Below are 19,240 nucleotides of genomic sequence, written 5' to 3' on the forward strand. Positions count from 1 at the left end.
TTGTAGATATCAGTTTATAAGAAATCTCTCTCAAATTTTTTCATAAATCAACTTTATTTCTTTTTAGAGGCCCCATTTCACCAGGTATAGAAATGTAATCCCAGGAAATTCAGGGCTTTCTTGCCAAATCTCCAGGACTGTGTACCTGGAGGAGCAGCCTTAGTAGTAGCAAGACACTGAGTGCTGGAGCATCACGAGCATTCGTGATGGAGGCATTCAATGAGAGTCCTTCATTCCCTCTGGTCCTCACTTGTCATTCTGTGTAAGTTGCTGCTGCTTTGTCTTATTCCCATTGGCATATAGTCTCCTTTCCTTCGAAGCTTACATGCTTATTTGGGAAATAAGAGACTTTAAATAATAATACAAATAATTGTAAAACTTACAACTATGGTAAGTACCATGGAAACAAGTAAAAGTTGCTATTAATGAACATAATAGCAAGGCTTAGATGAGTTTAAGGGAAAAGTAAGTGCTTTCTTGAGGAAATGATCATTGAATGGAGGCCTAAAGATGAGTAATAATTAAAATATTAATTATGTGGAGTAGAGGCCAGTTGTGCAAAAACAAGCTATGAACAGAAAACAACATCTTCGAAGGTCTATGAATTAAGGCCAACTTGAGAAATTAAAGGAAGTTCACTGTGGCTCCAGCATAAGAAACAATGTTAGAGGTAGCACTTGTAGGTCATGGCAAGGATTTTAGTTTTTTAACCTAACATCAAAGGAAGCAGAATTTTTTTAACCATCTGGTATATATGGGACTGCAACATATGATTAGATTTGTTTTGAAAAGATTGCTCTGAAATGTGCAGAACAGATTGGAGGAGGTAAAAAATGTGTTTGAAGAAACAGGGATGGTGGTAACATGAGCTAGAATAATGTTATAATGAAGAGTGGTAGCAGATATTGCCAAGGCCAGTTTGATGACTTGATGTGTGAATTATATCTGGGGGTTGAAGGAGAGTGTCAGGTCAAAAAGGACTCTCAGTTTACAGGCTTCTAGAACAGAATAGACGGAACTGCCTACCTTTTGATGGGATCAAATTTAAGGATTGATACCACCATTATAGGATTTCATTCCTATAATACTGGTTTTGAGTTGACTTTGAGATATCCAAGTACAAATGTTAAGAAGCCAGATGGTTGCAAGGATCTTGAACTCATGAGAAAAACTCTCTGATGCCTTGGGATTCACAACCATTAATTGATTAAGGTATGGTAAATGAAACTCTCTAAATGATTCAGTATAACTTTTGCCACGGACATAGACATGTTTCTATACTATGTCTGTGCAGATCGAAATCAAGTGAAGAACAGTAATGTCATATAGGAAAGGAAAAAATGGTTTGCAGAAAAATTTGGAAAGATTTAACCTTAGTATTCTAATAAACTAAATCCCAATTTTTTTAAAAAATAGGCTTCTGACTGATATTCATGCAGACAATATAGTTTTAAGGGTGGGAGCATTTACCAGTGATTTATTCTGTGAACAAATATAAAAGTCTATAGGTAAAATAAATAACCCATTTGGAAAAGCCTCTGTAATTAAAAAATGAAAACATCTTCCTGAAGATACGATCACAGGATTGCACAAACTTTATGTCAGATGGCAAACTCCTCAAGGACAAGGTATCTGATTTACTTTTTCTTTCTTTAATGCCTAGAATGGCATCTAACATACAAAGACACAACATTTGTTGCTAATTCCTGGAACATATGCGTGCAGCAGCACTGCACAGGAATATATAAATTATGTTATGTTCACCAATAATTTTATACAAAGTTTTTCTTTTGCTAGGTGAGCTTTTCCTCTCCAAAGAAGGATTTCTGAGGAGACAGAACTGGAACTTTCTGTCCTCCCAATACCTGTTGCCAGGCAACAGGCATCTGGCAGTTCTTCTGGTAATTTTTCAGGAGCTAGCCCTTCAGTTGCTTAAACCAAACAATGAACACTTAAGGAAAGCACCTAAACCCAGGTGCAAACTTGGGAGCCATGAAGTTTTATACCTAGAAGAAATATTTAACTTACATAATAACATTTTCAAAGTCACATTTAACACTTTCCTCAAAATGAAATGTCATTATTATTCAATCATGAGTTCATTAATAAAATATTAAAGAAAGAGAACAATGTTTTCATAGAATTAAAAATTAAGAAGTATATAATAAAATGTACTTTTGGCTCATAATTTCAATTGTTGAAAAATTACAAGTCATTATCATTTATTATTTCTTGTTAAAATCTGATTTTGTGGTTTGGTTTCAGTTATTTATTTTATACAAAAGCTGTTTTTATATGTAATAACATAGATAATTAAATATCATAAACAGTATTTACTAAAAATAGCAGACCTCGAACTTCTGTTTATTACTAAAAGGTAGCAAGAGGGTTCCTATTTGCCCTCTCAGTTGAAAGAGTTTAAAAACTAGACAAAACAAATAAAATGATAATTTTCAAAACACTGGATGTTAAACAGTGATAGAAAATAATTCCTGAGAGAGAGGCAACAAATGTGAGCTCTGCAGTTACTTCCTGGAGTGAGTTTCTACAACAGAGCAGAGGGAAGAACTCAGGCAAAGCCTATTGGTCTTTCTGTATTGGGGAAATAGAGCAGAGAGTTAGGAAAAACCAAGGAGTTTACCGTAGTGGAGAGAAGAAAGATTTACCTCCAGAAATTTGCAAAGGTTCCCATTGAATATTCAGCTGAGGGCTGATCAAAGACATGTTTGAATAAATTACCTAAAGCTGGGGAAAGAAGCACTTAAAAGACTTACAGGCAACAGTCCCTGGATCTTTCATAGGGCTGGGAGTAGCTTCTGTACCCAGTAGCCACGGTTAACGAAGGGCAAAGGGTAGACTATAATTTACGGTACTAGTTAAAGTAATCAGAAGGATATTGTCTCAGTGGTGAATCAAAATTAGCCATAAACATAATGCTGCTCTGGTAAAGCGTAAAAATCCTTAAATCGAGTCTAAATGGATGAAAATATTTAACAGTAACTTCACCATTGCAGAATAAGCCTACTTACAGTAATATAAAAATATTTAATATAAAACAGGGTACATTGCAGTGTCTGGCATCCAATCAAAAATTATAAAACTCACGAACAAATTAGAAAATTTTATTTATGATTAGGAGAAAAGTTATTAAACTAAAATCAACAGAGTATGATAGAGTTAGTAGATAAGAACATTAAAGCAGTTATTCTAACTATTCTAACTATTCAATAGAAATATATTGAAGGATCTAGAGGAAAGATTGAAATGCTGTGTAGAGACATGGAAATATTTTAAAAGTTAAAATCAAACTTCTAGATACAAAAACAATAATGCCTAAGAGGAAAAATACAGTGTATGTCATTAATGGCAGAACAGACATTGCAGAAAAAATATTATGAACTTGAAGAGACAGAATGAGCAGAGCATTGAGAAAATGTGGGGCAATTTCAAGAAATGAGCATTCTTCTTGAAATCTGTCTGACTTGGAATTGGACACATTTGGGGAGCAGTGTGAAGGATATGGAGACCAAAAGGAAAGCCTAAAGAGGAATAGAAAAAAATATTTTAAGAAATAATGACCATTTTAGCCCCAAAATTTGATAAAAACTATAAACTCACAGATTCAAGAAGTAGAAAACCAAACTAAAAAGCAGGCATAAAAACATGAAGAAAACTACACCCAGGTACATCATAATCAAATTGATAAAAGTGAATAAAATATAAATGGGACAAATAGAAAACAGAAAGATGTTAGTTTTTAACCTTACCTTATCAGTAATCATATTAGAAGGAAAAGATTCACATATTGAATAAAATAGCAAGATCCAGCTATATGGTGCTCTCTTTTTTTTTTTTTTTTTGAGACGGAGTTTCGCTCTTGTTACCCAGGCTGGAGTGCAATGGCGCGATCTCGGCTCACCGCAACCTCCGCCTCCTGGGTTCAGGCAATTCTCCTGCCTCAGCCTCCTGAGTAGCTGGGATTACAGGCACGCGCCACCACGCCCAGCTAGTTTTTTGTATTTTTAGTAGAGACGGGGTTTCACCATGTTGACCAGGTTGGTCTCGATCTCTTGACCTAGTGATCCGCCCGCCTCGGCCTCCCAAAGTGCTGGGATTACAGGCGTAAGCCACCACGCCCGGTCCCTGGTGCTCTTTAAATACATATTTAAATATGTATTTAAAACATATTTTAAATACAAAGACAAAAATAGATTAGAAATAAAATGATGGAAAAGGCATATCCTGCTAACACTAATAAAAAAAAAAAAAACTAATGGTTGTATTGAAATCAGACAGTGGATTTCAGAGCAAAAATATAAGCAGATATATAGAGCACAACTTTATAATGATAAAGGGGTACATTCACCAATAAAATATATTAATATTCAAAGTTTGTATGCCTAAAATTAGAACATCATAGTACAAACAAAAATGAATAAAATTGTAAGGAAAATAGACATATCCTCAATCAGCAGAATAAGCAGACAAAAATGTCAGTGAGGACACTGAAGACATGAAGAACATAGCAACCAAATTGTCTAGTTGACATTTAAAAGCCCTTCACTTGACAACAGCAGAATGTACATTCTTTTCAAGTGCACGAACATTTACCAATATAGACCATATCTGAACCGTAAAATAAGTCTCAAAAATCTGAATGGATTCAAGTCATAAATGGTCAAGTCTCTAATCACCATGAAATTAAATTTAAAATTAATTAGAAAAAGATGTATGAAAAAAATCCTCAAATATTTGAAACTGAATAATACACTTTTAAATAACCCATAGGCCAAAGAATAAGCCAAAAGGTAAATTAGAAGATAATTTAACTTTAAATTACATTATGTTCAACAATAATTTTATCTGAAGTTTTTCTTTAAAAAAAACTGAATACAAATACAAACATAAAAGAATTGTGGGATGCAGCTAAGAAACAGAAGGTAAATGAATAAACAAGTTGTAAAGTATTCACAACTTGAAATATGACTCAGGAATAAGTAGGAATGGACTTTTGATATATATAACCATAGGGAAATATTAAAATAATTATGCTGAATAAAATGAGCCAGACAAAAATAAATACATGTTCTATGATTCCATTCATATAAATTTCTAGAAAATGCAATTTATAGTAATATAAAGTAAATCATTATTGGTTTCCATGTGACAAGGGGTAAGGGTCAGGAATGGGCAGAGAGCAGAATTATGTAGCAGAATCAGACACGATTGGGGAGGTAGTGTAAAAATTACGTGTTGTGGACAGTTAGCATGTTTGAACTAAAGGTCACATATGGAAACTTGCATTCAAGAAATGACATGCATGGAATATTTTATATAAATGAAACATGTGCCAGGCTGCAAAGGAAGTGTATATAATTCCAAAGAATCAATTTCATAAGAACCATGAGTATAATTTCCAAAATGCAATTAAATTATAAACAATAAAAAGATGGTACCCTAAATCATAAAGTGGTTTTGAACTGAGAAGTGTAGTTTTAGAATTGAGAGGGTTATATGTTAAAATTTGTAGGGAAAAATTAATATATAATTTTATAATTTAGAGTAGTTATCACCTTTGAGGAAGAGAGAAGGGAGAGATAATAAGGGGATTCTTCTGGTACTGTTCTATTTCTTGATCTGGATAATGGCTCATAAATAAATGTACACAGTTTGTGATAATCAAATTGTATAATTTTGATTTGCACACTTTTCTAGATGTATGTTATCCTTCAATAAAAAGTTAAAAAACAAAAATATATATACATATCTTTATTGCCTTAAGTTGATGGTTTCATGTACACAAATATATGTCAAAATGTCCATTTGTATATTTTGAATATTTGCAATGTACTATATGTAAAGTATATATCTAATATACCTGCTAAAAAGAAATAATGACAATAAGTGGTAACAGTAATGAAATAAAATAGCATAGCCTGCTTCTACATAAATCCTGAAAGAGAAGACATTGCACAAGGCTTCAGATTATAAAAATTTCACCTTAGGAAACACCCTCTCCTGGTGGAGTGAAGATAGTGTTCCTCAGGAAACAAGTTAGTAATTCAAATACAGGTTGGTTTGCCACCAATGCGTTGTACATTCTGTTGCTCAAAGCTTACCGAAAATCTTCCAGCTGTCATGTAGTTTCTATTTTAACTGAGCTTAGCATTTTCCAATTTGTAATGCTGTACTTTAATATCTGAAGATGTGATTATCTTATTAAAATAATGAATACTGTAATAACTTTGATACTCAGGATGAGTCTTTAAAATGCATTTATAGAAAACTCAGTAAGCTAAGTAAGTAGATGTTTTGTCCCTAATTATAGATGGTGGTAGATTTCAACCACTGTGAAGCCTGTAAATGACTCCTAGATTTTAAGGGCTACTAGACTAATTTACTGACATCAGATGCCAAGCTTATTTTGGTCAGTGATATACACCCAGAGCTTAGCACAGCATCTTTCACAAAGTGAAGGCTCAGCAAATGCTTTTTGAATACCCGAATGCATCACAAGTGGGACTGCAGAGTCTGGAGTTGAAATATTGCTTGTATTAATAGAAAAAACAATAGGAGCCGCAGCAACAACAAAACACATTCTATACCCATGGTACAAAAATTTACATAAGATCAAGTAATTTAATTTGTTTTTACAAAATGGAAAGATGTCTCAGGGTCACAGGTTGACACTAGACCTCATACTTTATATGGTTAGTAGGGTGGCCTGTCACTGATATTTTCCAGAGGATTTTCTCTTGGTGAAAAAGTTGATGCTGTAACGTCCAAAGGTGGTAGCATCAGTGAGTTGTTGACAATAGTCCCAGTGATTTCCCCTCCCATTAAAGTTGAATCCCAGTGACTATCATGTTCTACCTAAAAGGCCCTGTAGGTCGTGGCTGTGGATATTGTCTACCAACCTCAATTCCCACCATCTGTTTCACTTTCCCTGCTATTATTTATCACACCTGCCTCCTTATCACTCACAGACTGTGCTAAGTGCATTCCAGTCATGAAACTTTGGCAATTTTTAATTGCCTTAATTGGAATATTATTCTTTTTGCTATTTTATGGGATTCTTTGATTTGATCCCAAATTGAATTTAAGATTTAAAATACACACACACACACACACACACACACACACACACACACACACACACAGAGATAGTTCAGTTTAGCTTTTACTTTCTGTAACTGTAAAACCAAAATGGGAAAGCCACCATTCCTTAGAATCTGTGACATCTTGAAATGTACCTGGACTATTTTTTTCCAGCTATTTATGTTGATATAAATGCCAACCAACTTAGTCATTATCTGTTCTACTTTACACATAAAAGATATTAAAACCAGAATAAAAGTGTCTTATGTGGTAGTATTTCTTATGTGATAGTATGGTATGGGCGTAGTTGAGTTTCATTTTGTGGGATTCATTTTATGAACTAATTAGCATGTAACTTAAAACGCCACCCACACACTTTAACTTTCTCTCAATTTTGATTTTACCATTGCACATAAATAGTATATTCTTGATTCAGTTGTTTCATCTTTTGGTTTTAATAAAAATCCTGTCTATATTTTGTGAAAATATAAATAAGGCTCTTTCTTTTGATGGTAATATGTAGATTGAGATGTTCACAAGCTTTAAAAACATCTATTAAATATTTAAATATATATAAATAGAAGTAAATATGTATACTTGTATTTATGTATAAATGTAGATATATTTAAATATTCATATATATTTCTCTTTATAATTCTTTATCTTCCCCCATATCCTTCTTCTCCTTTTCTTTTCTTTTTGCTTCCTCATCTTTATCTTCTTTTCCTTTTTCTCTCTCTCCCCCCAAAAATGTCTTAATATTTTTTACTTGCTGTAGTCTAAATCTTGGTAATTGATTTTCACCGAAATAGGTTTCTCTATCCTCATTCCAAAAGATAAAAATTTAAAGGTTGCATTTCTGTTTTTACATATGAACTCTATTCTGTCCTATGAAAGAAAACCACAACCATACTTCATTCAGTAATGGGAATGGCCACTAGAAAAACTAAAAGCTGGTAAAATATCTTTAATCCAATAAAAGCTAGAGAATATCATGGCTGTTCTCATTCAAAGAAACAGTATTTACTAGAGCCTCTGAAAGAAGCATATTAAAAAAGTCTATATTATTACAGGGAGAAAATATTGTAAAAATTGTATCTATAATTTATTTCCATAAAATCTTCATAGCAGTTGCTCACATATCTTTCTCCACATTTTTCTCTTTAAGATGTCTTAGAAATTCTACATTTATTCTACCTTATGCCTGTTAAATAATTGAATTCAATGGGGAATCAAGAGTTTTACTTTTCTTGGTAAGAGCTTTACCTTCCAGAACTACTCAATAAAAGCCCAGATCCTGTGGCTGCCAGAGTAATGACGCCCACTTCTTCCTTAGAAAGCATACCTTAACGTATTTGTCCCCATCTGTGTCTTCCATGTCTTTAGTGAAGCTCTATATTTCATCTCTGCTCCACTATCTGTGAACTTGGCTCTCTTTCCAGTAGAAATTTTCAATTGTGTAAGGTTCACTCACACTTAGAATAGAATAAGCCAGACATTTATATACATTACAAAATAGATCTCAAGGCCAGGACAATGCAGAGCAGAGATGAAGAAATCAATGATGATTGGCAAAAAGGGAACTGAGGAGGGATGTTTATATGGTTTGGCTGTATCCCCACCCAAATCTCATCTTGTGGGGATTCAGTCAGGCTTGTGGGAGAAATTTTAGTTGTAGAGAATACACACAAACCCTTCTGGAAGGCCTAAGGGTTTTTACTATAATACTTGGCGGCTGAAGGCAGCCTTGTTCTCTTAGTTAAATAAATTAGAGTAGAAACAAAGGAATTTGAGGAGTTTAACTTATTTATTTATATGTCCTATGTGCCCTAGTAAACTAACCCTTACTCATTTTGGATGACTCTCTTGGAGGGGAGGTTGACCAGGGGTATTACCCACTAATGGTGTTTGCTTTAGGCCTCAGAACCTGGCCTTTAATCTTCACCCTCTAGTGGCTTCACTCAAAGCCTTTGTCGTTTAATGTGTGCTGAACAGGGCCGGTGAGGCCAGTAGCCTGTTGGGCGGGTGGCTGCTGTCTCTTTACAGCACTCTCTTCGAGTGTCTGTGAAAGGCCTGGACACCCCAGCCTGCTCATTCACTGAATACTGTTGCTGAGTGAATTTATTCATCTGTTGCTGAGTCAGGGTCTGCAAAACAGACACCTGCAGGTGGTGACCCTGACATCATCTTGAATTGCAGCTCCCATAATTCCCACATGTTGTGGGAGAGACCCAGTGGGAGAAAACTGAAACATGGGTGTAGTTTACCTCATACTGTTCTCAGGGTAGTGAATATGTCTCATGAGATCTGATGGTTTTATAAGGGGTTTTCCCATTCACTTGGCTCACATTCTCGTTTGTCTGTTACTACGTAAGACATGTCTTTTGCTTTCTACCATGATTGTGAGGCCTTCTCAGCCATGTGGCATTTTGAGTCCATTAAACCTCTTTTTCTCTATAAATTACCCAGTCTCAGGTATCTTTATCAGCAGCATGAAAATGGACTAATGCAGGTGTGTTTATCGCGGCACTCATATCGTGGGACATGAGAGAAAGTTTTCCAACAACCTCCTCTACCTGCTTTTTGGAACAGCTTAGCAATCTAGTGAATAAATAAATACTTCAAATCTTTAATAACAAAGTTCTTATAAAGTAGATACGGAAAGTGAAAAAGGTACACCTCCAGCAGTTGCATTATCATGCAGTTATTAATATAACACAAAAGTCCGTCACTTAAAATGTCAGTTTCAAGCAAGAGCAGTGTAATGGAGATAGTCTGGGAATTAGCTGACATCACAGACGTTCAGTTGTTTTCAAGTTTCTAAAGATGGTTTGCATAGCAAATTGGTATGAAATCTAAATATTTGCATTGACTCACTTCCTCTATAATTTAATTTGTATATATTTTAACTTTTTAAGGTTGTGCTGACCTGCACTATAAGATTGAGAATTGACAGTGATTGGTAAGTGGATTCTATATTACCCAAGATAAAACATCCTAAGACTGCCATTACAAATAAGTGATGTTTTTATTAGTGTAAATAGTGAACTACCAAATTTATTTGTATTCCTTCTTAGGATAACATTTAAGACATTTAAATAATTCCTTATAAACAAAATAATGGGATTAATGTGGGAAGAAAGTAAAGGAAGAGGTTCTGAAAGCTCATGTTGCTTCAATTTCTTTGGTCTCTTTTTCCAGTCATGGGGAAACCAGACGCTAAAGTTATTATTTGGATAGCTAAGTAAAGGCTTATAGCATTGAAAAGTGAGAGAAAAAGAGGTGAAGGGAGACAGTTTCTCTTAGTTGTGCCAGCAAGACTACTTAGTAAGGAACATCATTCATATACAAGGCAAGAATTAGAGCTATGGCTAATAAAATACAAAGCACTTGCCCATATTTGAGGAGAGAGCTATTATTTTAAAGCAAGAATCCCATCTTCAACATTTTAATTAAACACAAAATGGCTATGATTAAACACACACATTTAAAATATCCATTTTCCACAAATAGCCTTAATTATGGATGTGCTCTTTACAATGGGCATGACCATCAGGTTCAAAAAATTTTTATTATAATACAATAAGAAGGCTGGAAAGGAAAATCCTGAGCATCATTTAAACAATTGTGGCATTTTTTTGGAAGAAAGAACTGAGGCCCCCCCAAAAAAACACTAGTTCACACATTCAGTTAATGTCAAAGACTGCATTTGAATCCAAGGCTGAATTTCAAGCCAATGATTTTTAGCTTTTCCCACTTTGACTACAGAACCAGAATAATTCAGCAAGCTCAAGGTAATGAGCAGTGGAAAGCCCTGGTAGGGAGCTGTTTTGATTAGAAATACTGATTGCTGCTCCTGGTTGAATTGTGAGGTACCCTACATGCATTTCACATAGGCACAAGCTAATCAGCACAAATTGTGAATGCCACAATCTCAGGTGTTAGACATAGCTGTACCTTGGGGAGGAGGGGAGGGGTACTTCTCGTGACACCAGAATTATCTTTCTACTGAAAATCAGCCACATGGGCTTTTTGCTGGTTTAGTGAAATAACACAGAGGAAAATTTTCCACTTAAAACAGTTGCACGAGTAAAAGTGGAAGAAGAACTGTTTCATAAAGAAGAAGAGAGTAGAATTTTGTTGTCTTCAAGACAATGGTCAAACGGAGTCTGTTCAGATGCAGAGCTGGTGTGAGGTAGATTCTTAGCAGACAATGCATGCACCAATTCACTGCTGCATTAAGCACATCCCAGAAATCATCTCCCTTCACAGAATCCTGTAGGGAGTGCTCTACCATCTGCCCTGAGCCAAACTTGCAGCCCCTAGCTGGTTCCAATAATGGTATGTTGGACCCTAAGGATTGAAGGTATTTTTAGGGACAATGTTTCTTATGTGTCACTGGATTCCCTATCTTCAGTCTTTCCCATGATCTCAATTCAAGTTATTTTTCTCATTGCTTCAGATTGGACCTGCTAATGGGAAAAACAAGTTCATATCCTTGAGCTGTTTACCAATACTTTAATAATGCCTTGTCAATCACAGGATAACATCAAGACCCTCAGTAATTGTATGGTAAGTTTCTCAAGTCTTACTTTACTTCCATATTTCCTATATTCAACACTAGCTTTGTCTTGCCTTCAGGACTTTGCAAATGCTGTCACCATTTTCTAAACTGTATCTTTATATTCTTCAAGCTCTACAAAAATCTATGTCTTCTTAAAATATTGACTTAAGTATTGTTTTCTATGTGCAACTTTCTCATTCACCATTAGGCTGGCTTGTTTTTTTTTTTTTTTGATTAAGCTCCATAGGTGCAATGCCAAAGGTACATAGACTTGCAAAGTTTCATCAAAAGTTTAGTGGAATGTGGTTACATTTTTATCACGTTGGATATGATTCCAGTAAAGGAGAGTACTTAGGGTCTACTGAAGTTTTGCTAAAGTCAGGACTAAGTGGAGCCTTTCCCCATTTTCCCATAATGATGCAGAAATACATTTATTATGACTCTTTTTATATCTTCTTTTTGTTTTAGACATTTGCACAGGTATCTCTGAATTGCCCTGTTACATTTTTGTAGAGAGATTATATTACTAGTCCCTGGCTCATTATATATAATATTTTGGCTAATATTTGTAGGTGGTGTTTTATTTTAAGAACATTACATTTGCCCTCTGTGCACAGAAGTGCTGCACACAACAGTCACAAAGGGAAACCTGGACCTGCCAAGAGCAAAGAGTAGCAAACAGACCTTCAGTCCTTCAGACTTTCAATAGCAGTGTGTGGGTGGCAGTAGTGGGTGGCAGATAGCGAGAAGTTCAAGAAGCACCTGTCCTCCTGTGCCTTTTGAGAGGGAAGTTCTCAGAGGAGATCAGGCCAATGGCTCTGGTGTGTCAGTGGAAGAAGCGTTAAATCATATACAGGTGTTTTTGTTGTTCAGTAATGGTAGATGCTTATGCTTAATAACAAATGTCCATGTTTCTAAATCCTTTAACAGAAAACCTGCCTTTTAGGTAAACATTTATGTGTGCATTTTACTCAGGGGTAAAATCCCTATGTAATATTACACATCTGAAACACTGAGCTATTAGTGGAATATTGTTCTTTTGTGAAATGTTCACTGCAAGTTAGCAAAAGGTCATTCAACTCTCTTGTGACATGTAATGCTATTATTAAATATGTATGCAGGCCTATAAAATGTCTAAGCAAAGCAGGATAGTAGGGATGAGACTTGTACATTATTCCCAGAATAATCTCTTCATCATTTCTGGACAGAATTTCACCACTAAGTGCACTGTCTCCTATGTACATTGGTGAGAAGACAGTTTGACATTTATACTACTTTTATTTTTTAAGGGATTCTTTACAGCTTATCAGCTAAGATAAAAATGTGACAAGACATGACCTTTCTTTGATGTATAAACAGTGCTGCTAGGTGAGTACATGAACTGGGAAAATTCTTGTAGTAAGCTTTCTTTCTGCTTCCTTTTCTGTTTATATTTTTTTGGACACTTGCTTTCAAGTGACATTTTTCAATAAGAAAGAGAAAAAATATAGAAACTGTGATGGATTTAAATAAAATGTGAAATTATTTGATGATCCATTTAACCCTAATTCTGTTTCTTTATTTTCACAAATTTATGTTCCTTAATACACTAATTTGGCAATAATAAAAATTGTATACATTACTTGTCTTGCTTTAACTTTCTCACAAAAGTATGCATTCAAATCAGTAAAATGAAATAGTCAACATTTTTAGGCTTTGTTAAATTATCAAATTCCAGTTACAGTTTTTTAGAATTAAGAATATTGTTCCTCCAAAAGAGAGCCTGCATAGCCAAGTCAATTCTAAGCAAAAAGAACAAAGCGGGAGGCATCATACTACTGGACTTCAAACTATATTACAAGGCTAGAGTAATCAAAACAGCATGGTACTGGTAACAAAACAGAGATATAGACAAATGGAACAGAACAGAGGCTTTGGAGGCAACACAACATATCTACAACCATCCGATCTTTGACAAACCAGACAAAAACAAGCAATAGGGAAAGGATTCCCTGTTTAATAAATGGTGTTGGGAAAACTGGCTAGCCATGTGCAGAAAGCAGAAACTGGACCCCTTCCTGACACCTTACACTAAAATTAACTCCAGATGGATTAAAGACTTAAACAGAAGGCCTAACACCATAAAAACCCTAGAAGAAAATCTAGGCAAAACCATTCAGGACATAGGTGTAGACAAGGACTTCATGACCAAAACACCAAAAGCATTGGCGACAAAAGCCAACACAGACAAATGGGACCTAATCAAACTCCACAGCTTCTGCACGGCAAAAGAAACAGTCAGTAGAGTGAATCGGCAATCAACAGAATGGGAAAAAATTTTTGCAGTCTACCCATCTGACAAAGGGCTGATATCCAGAATTTACAAAGAATTAAAACAGATTTACAAGAAAAGAACAAACGAGCCCATTCAAAAGTGGGCAAAGGATATGAACAAACAGTCTACAAAATAAGACATACATGAGGCCAACAAACATATCATCACTGGTCATTAGAGAAATGCAAATCAAAACTACATTGAGATACCATCTCACGCCAGTTAGAATGGCGATCATTAAAAAATCTGGAGACAAAAGATGCTGGAGAGGATGTAGAGAAATAGGAACACTTTTACACTGTTGGTGGGAGTGTAAATTAGTTCAACCATTGTGGAACACAGTGTGGCGATTCCTCAAGGACCTAGAAATAGAAATTCCATTTGACCCAGCAATCCCACTACTGGGTATATATCCAAAGGATTATAAATCATTCTACTGTAAGTACACACGCACACAAACGTTCGTTGCAGCACAGTTTACAATAGCAAAGACCTGGAACCACCCCAAATGCCCATCAATGATAGACTGGACAGGGAAAACCTGGCTCATATATACCATGAAATATTACGCAGCCATAAAAATTGATCAGTTTTTGTCCTTTGTAGGGACATGGATGAACCTGGAAACCATCATTCTTAGCAAACTGACACAAGAGCAGAAAATCAAACACCGCATGTTCTCACTCATAGGTGGGTGTTGAACAATGAGAACACATGGACACAGGGAGGAGAGCACTAAGCACTGGGGTCTGTTGGGGGGAAATAGGGGAGAGACAGCAGGGGGTGGGGAGTTGGGGAGAGATAGCATGGAGAGAAATGCCAGATATAGGTGAAGGGGAGGAAGGCAGCAAATTACACTGCCACTTGTGTACCTGTGCAACAATCTTACATGTTCTTCACATGTACCCCAAAACCTAAAATGCAATTAAAAAAATGAATATTGTTCCTTGAGAGCTTTTCCACTAAATATAAAATCCTACATAAGGATCCTTTTAGCTGAAGACTCCTACAGTTTACAGAAATATTATGTTCCTTTTTGTGTACTTGTGTACCCCAATATGTCCTTATGCTCAGAAGACCCTTATAGTTTACAGAAAGATTATGTTCTTTAAGTCTGTAACTTTGTTGGTAATTTGTTCATTAGCGCAATATTAAGCAAAGTTACTGGTTCCAAGACAACCACATAGTCCCAATTAACCTGTAATTTATTTAAAAAATAATATATAATGCATTTAACCTTATCATCATTAGGATCCCAGGAATTCTCTTGTCTTCTTGGCTGCTGTTATGGCATTGTTTTCCCCACATTTCCACAGTTCTACGCTGCTACTTAGCTACAAATAAAAGACTTGCATGAGTTCCATACCTACCTTATTATTTTTTTCTGGTTATTTTTAGTTGTTTCCTAAACAACCTGAACACGTATTCAAAATGAAATCGTTTTTCCCCCTCCCTGTTGTGTCATATTCTATCAAGTTCTTAGAGCCAAACCTGGTCACTTCTCTCTCCCACTTCCTACAATAAGTTACGGAGTTCTATGCACTCTCCCTCTTTACAATCTCTCAAGGCCATCTGCTTTTTTATATCTTCACTTCTACTGGTTAAATTCAGGTCAGATTTTGAGGATATTAATATCTTTATGATCTCTCTGCCTTTAGAACTCCCTCTCTGTAATCTTTCTCTCACACCATTAATAGAAATCATTGTTTTAAAGTTGTGAGAATAGTTTGAGAGGACCAAATATGCCCTTTGTAGGTCTAATAATTTTTCTCTATAAAAACAATGATTTTAAATGATTTGCAGTTCAACAATGACTTTAAATCCTCTAAAATACTCCACATATGGATTTCCAAAAAATAAGACAGAAGTTATTCCATATTTTATTACTTCACCAAGAAATGTGTACAATAAACAAAATCACTCACACTTCCTTTAAAAATAATTACTCACCTATGACGGTTCTAAATGGAAATCACAGTTGTATCTTGGCACCAAGCTGCTGACATATTCTTATTGTACAACACGGTACCTACAGATAATAACAATGTATTATATACTCAAAAACTGCTAAGAGACTAGATTGTAGTTATTCTCACCACACACAAAAAAAACTATGTGAGACAATACATATGCTAATTAGGTTGATTCACTCATTCCAAAATGTATACATATTTTAAAACATCATGTACATCATAAGTATATATCATTTTACTTGTCAATTAAAATAAATAAATAAAATATAGAAAGAATTGTTTAAAAAATAACAAATGGATGCTCAAGTTTGATGAAAAACAGGATCTTACATAGTATCAAAATATTTCCCTTATGATGCTTATTAATTACAAAGGTTAATACAATAACTACAGTAAAGTTACCACCTTAACTAAGTGATCAAAGTTAACATCACCAGTAAGGGGACCAAGAATGTCAAGTGTTATCTGGTATCATGCACTAAGAAGAAGATAGTATCACTTTTGTGGTATCCCTGAGAAAATAATGCATAAAATAAGTCTGAAAATGTGTAAACATCAAAAAGACACATCCTATAAAAATATCTGGCCTACGCTCTTAAAATATGTCAAGTTCATGAAATAAGAGAGACTGAGGATATTCTAAATGGAAAGGGACTAAAAAGGCATAGCAATTAAATGCAATATGCAATCCTTGATAAACAAACAAAAACAAAACAGTAAGAGTTGTACAACAATGGTATGTAAAACATTAGTTGGACAATTGGCAAAAACAAAAAAGTCTGAAGATCAGACATCATATTGAAGTTAATTGCATTATTTTAACTATTGTACTATGGTTTGTAAGAGAAAATCCTTGGTTTTAGAAAATGTATGTTGATGTGTTCAGAAGAAAATGAATGCAATGTCTAAATGTTTTTGATTTCACCACTTTTTTAAACTATCTTAAATGCAATGGTGAAGCCAAACTAAGCATTTATGTACCACTTCTAAAAGGCTGTGTGTGCCATTTACTATTCTTTATTACACCTTCCTAAAAGCATCTCTGAATTTCTAAAAATCAATTACTGAAGCTAATTTTATACCTGAATTACATTACAGTATCCACATTGACAGATTGTATGTGAATATCAGACTAAATAGTAAAAAAAAAAACAAAAAACCCACATTTTATATTACATACCCCAGAATATATTTTGGATATTTCAAAATATAATTGAAGTATTTTTAAAAGGGGAGTCTTAAAAAATACATACTTTTCTAAATTTTTGTTACAGTAAATATTGTCCAAGCCATTTAAAAAATTTTCTACTTACATGATGAATAAAGAACAGGTTTATAAAATCATAATAGATTAGTTTATGAAAATATATTTAGTGGATGTCATACTTGTAGACGTCTATCTTTAAAGATTGGCTGAGAATACAACTGTCTTTATAATAGAATCTTATTTTTAAAGAGATAAAAATCTGGTTCTCCATATATTTCCCAATGGTGTTTTCTGCATTTTAAACATTAATACTATTTTTCTATGGATAATTATGTTTCCAATAAAAATATTAATGTTTTAAAAGAAAGTTACATATTAATTATTTGTTGGTAAAAATCTACCATGGAAAAAATAAGTTATTTTCATCCATAACCTCAATTACTATCTATCTCTATGTATATATAGATAGTAAATGATGATTTTCTAACTAGAATGTTGAGCTTAATCTTCTCTTCTGAAATTTCATGCACAGTCCTTCACATCCAACTCCCTCCCAGACAATTTCCTCTAGGTGTCTAATACCTGATCTGAATTTATCACTTGTTTCTTAAGCTGCAGTTTCTACAACTTGAATATTCCTTCATTAATAAAACTGACATACACTGGAGATGGAAGGAAAATTCAAATGTTCTTATAGAATAATTTTCACTCAGAGTTATACCCTGCCTCAACTCGACTTAACTGGTGCTGATATGGTTTAGCTCTGTTCCAAATCTCATCTTGAATTGTAGCTCCCATAATCCCCTTGTGTCATGGGAAGGACCAAGTGTGAGGTTTACCTACTTTATTTATGCTTGAAAGTAGGGCTGTTGAGCTTGGAGTCTAATATGAGAAGAAAGCACTGAAGGGGTGAGGTGCTGGATAGACTATAGCCACTATTGCAACCAAAACCTCTGCCTCGTATGGGTATCATCTATGTTCTACATCTCTTAAATCTCTCCTAAAGTTTCAATATAATGCTTCTTAGTTAAAATTATTGCATATTATATATGTATCTTACATGTGTGTATATGCACATCCACGTTGCTTAGGCATTTACCTGCCATATAAAACTCAGTAAATCTAATTCTAAATTTTAGTCTTTTCCACAATTTGACTTCTCCTTTATTACCAGTAATATCATCAGAGCGATTTAAATCATTTGAATTATCTTTTTCTCTTTTTCTTTTCATCCCATATACTATGAATCAACAGATCTTAAAACATTACTCATAATGCTCTTGACATGTAAATCTTCCATTTTATCATCATTCCCATTCTAGTTCTCACCTTGTCACATTTTAACTACACTGAGAGTTTCTTAACTGACCACCTTCTCAGATCAATCCCTTGGCTTAAGAGAGCGATATGTCTAAGGTGTCTCTATAATCATATCATATCCTGACTCAAAATTTTTAAATATGTTCTTCCCTTGTTTCCTCAATACTCTTGCCCCAGCCAGGCATGGTGGCTCACACCTGTAATCCCAGCACTTTGGAAAGCTGAGGCGAGCAGACTGTTTGAGCTCAGGAGTTCGAGACCAGCCTGGCCAACATGGTGAAATTATGTCTGTACTAAAAATACAAAAATTATTTGGGCGTGGCACCTGGCGTCTGTAGTCCCAGCTACTTGGGAGGCTGAGGCTTGAATGTGGGAGGTAGAGGTTTCAGTGAGCCAAGATTGTCCCTGTATTCCAGCCTGGGCAACAGAGTGAGACTGTCTAAAAAAAAAAAGCCCCATTGGGTGGTGTGTCAATATGTGTTGTCAATTTTTTTTTTTAATTGCATTTTAGGTTTTGGGGTACATGTGATGAACATGCAAGATTGTTGCATAGGTACACACATGGCAGTGTGCTTTGCTTCCTTCCGTCCCCTCACCTGTATCTGTCATTTCTCCCCATGCTATCTCTTCCCACCTCCCCATCCCCCTGCCCCTCCCCCATTTCCCCCCAACGGATCCCAGTGTGTAGTGCTCCCCTCCCTGTGTCCATGTGTTCTCATTGTTCAACACCCGCCTATGAACGAGAATATACGGTGTTTGATTTT

The 19,240-nt window shown here is 35.0% G+C and overlaps 1 long non-coding RNA gene across 2 annotated transcripts in view; it reads right to left on the reverse strand.

Moving 5' to 3' along the window:
- Positions 1 to 19,240, reverse strand: part of LOC141585164 (uncharacterized) — a 458,381-nt gene that overhangs the window by 110,562 nt on the left and 328,579 nt on the right. For both annotated transcript variants that reach the window (XR_012518530.1, XR_012518531.1), the window contains exon 5: positions 15,927 to 16,005. This is a non-coding gene — a long non-coding RNA (uncharacterized LOC141585164). The remainder of the gene's footprint in view (positions 1 to 15,926; positions 16,006 to 19,240) is intronic.

Source organism: Saimiri boliviensis, chromosome 7, assembly GCF_048565385.1.
Source record: "Saimiri boliviensis isolate mSaiBol1 chromosome 7, mSaiBol1.pri, whole genome shotgun sequence".
Classification (NCBI taxonomy): Eukaryota; Metazoa; Chordata; class Mammalia; order Primates; family Cebidae; genus Saimiri; species Saimiri boliviensis.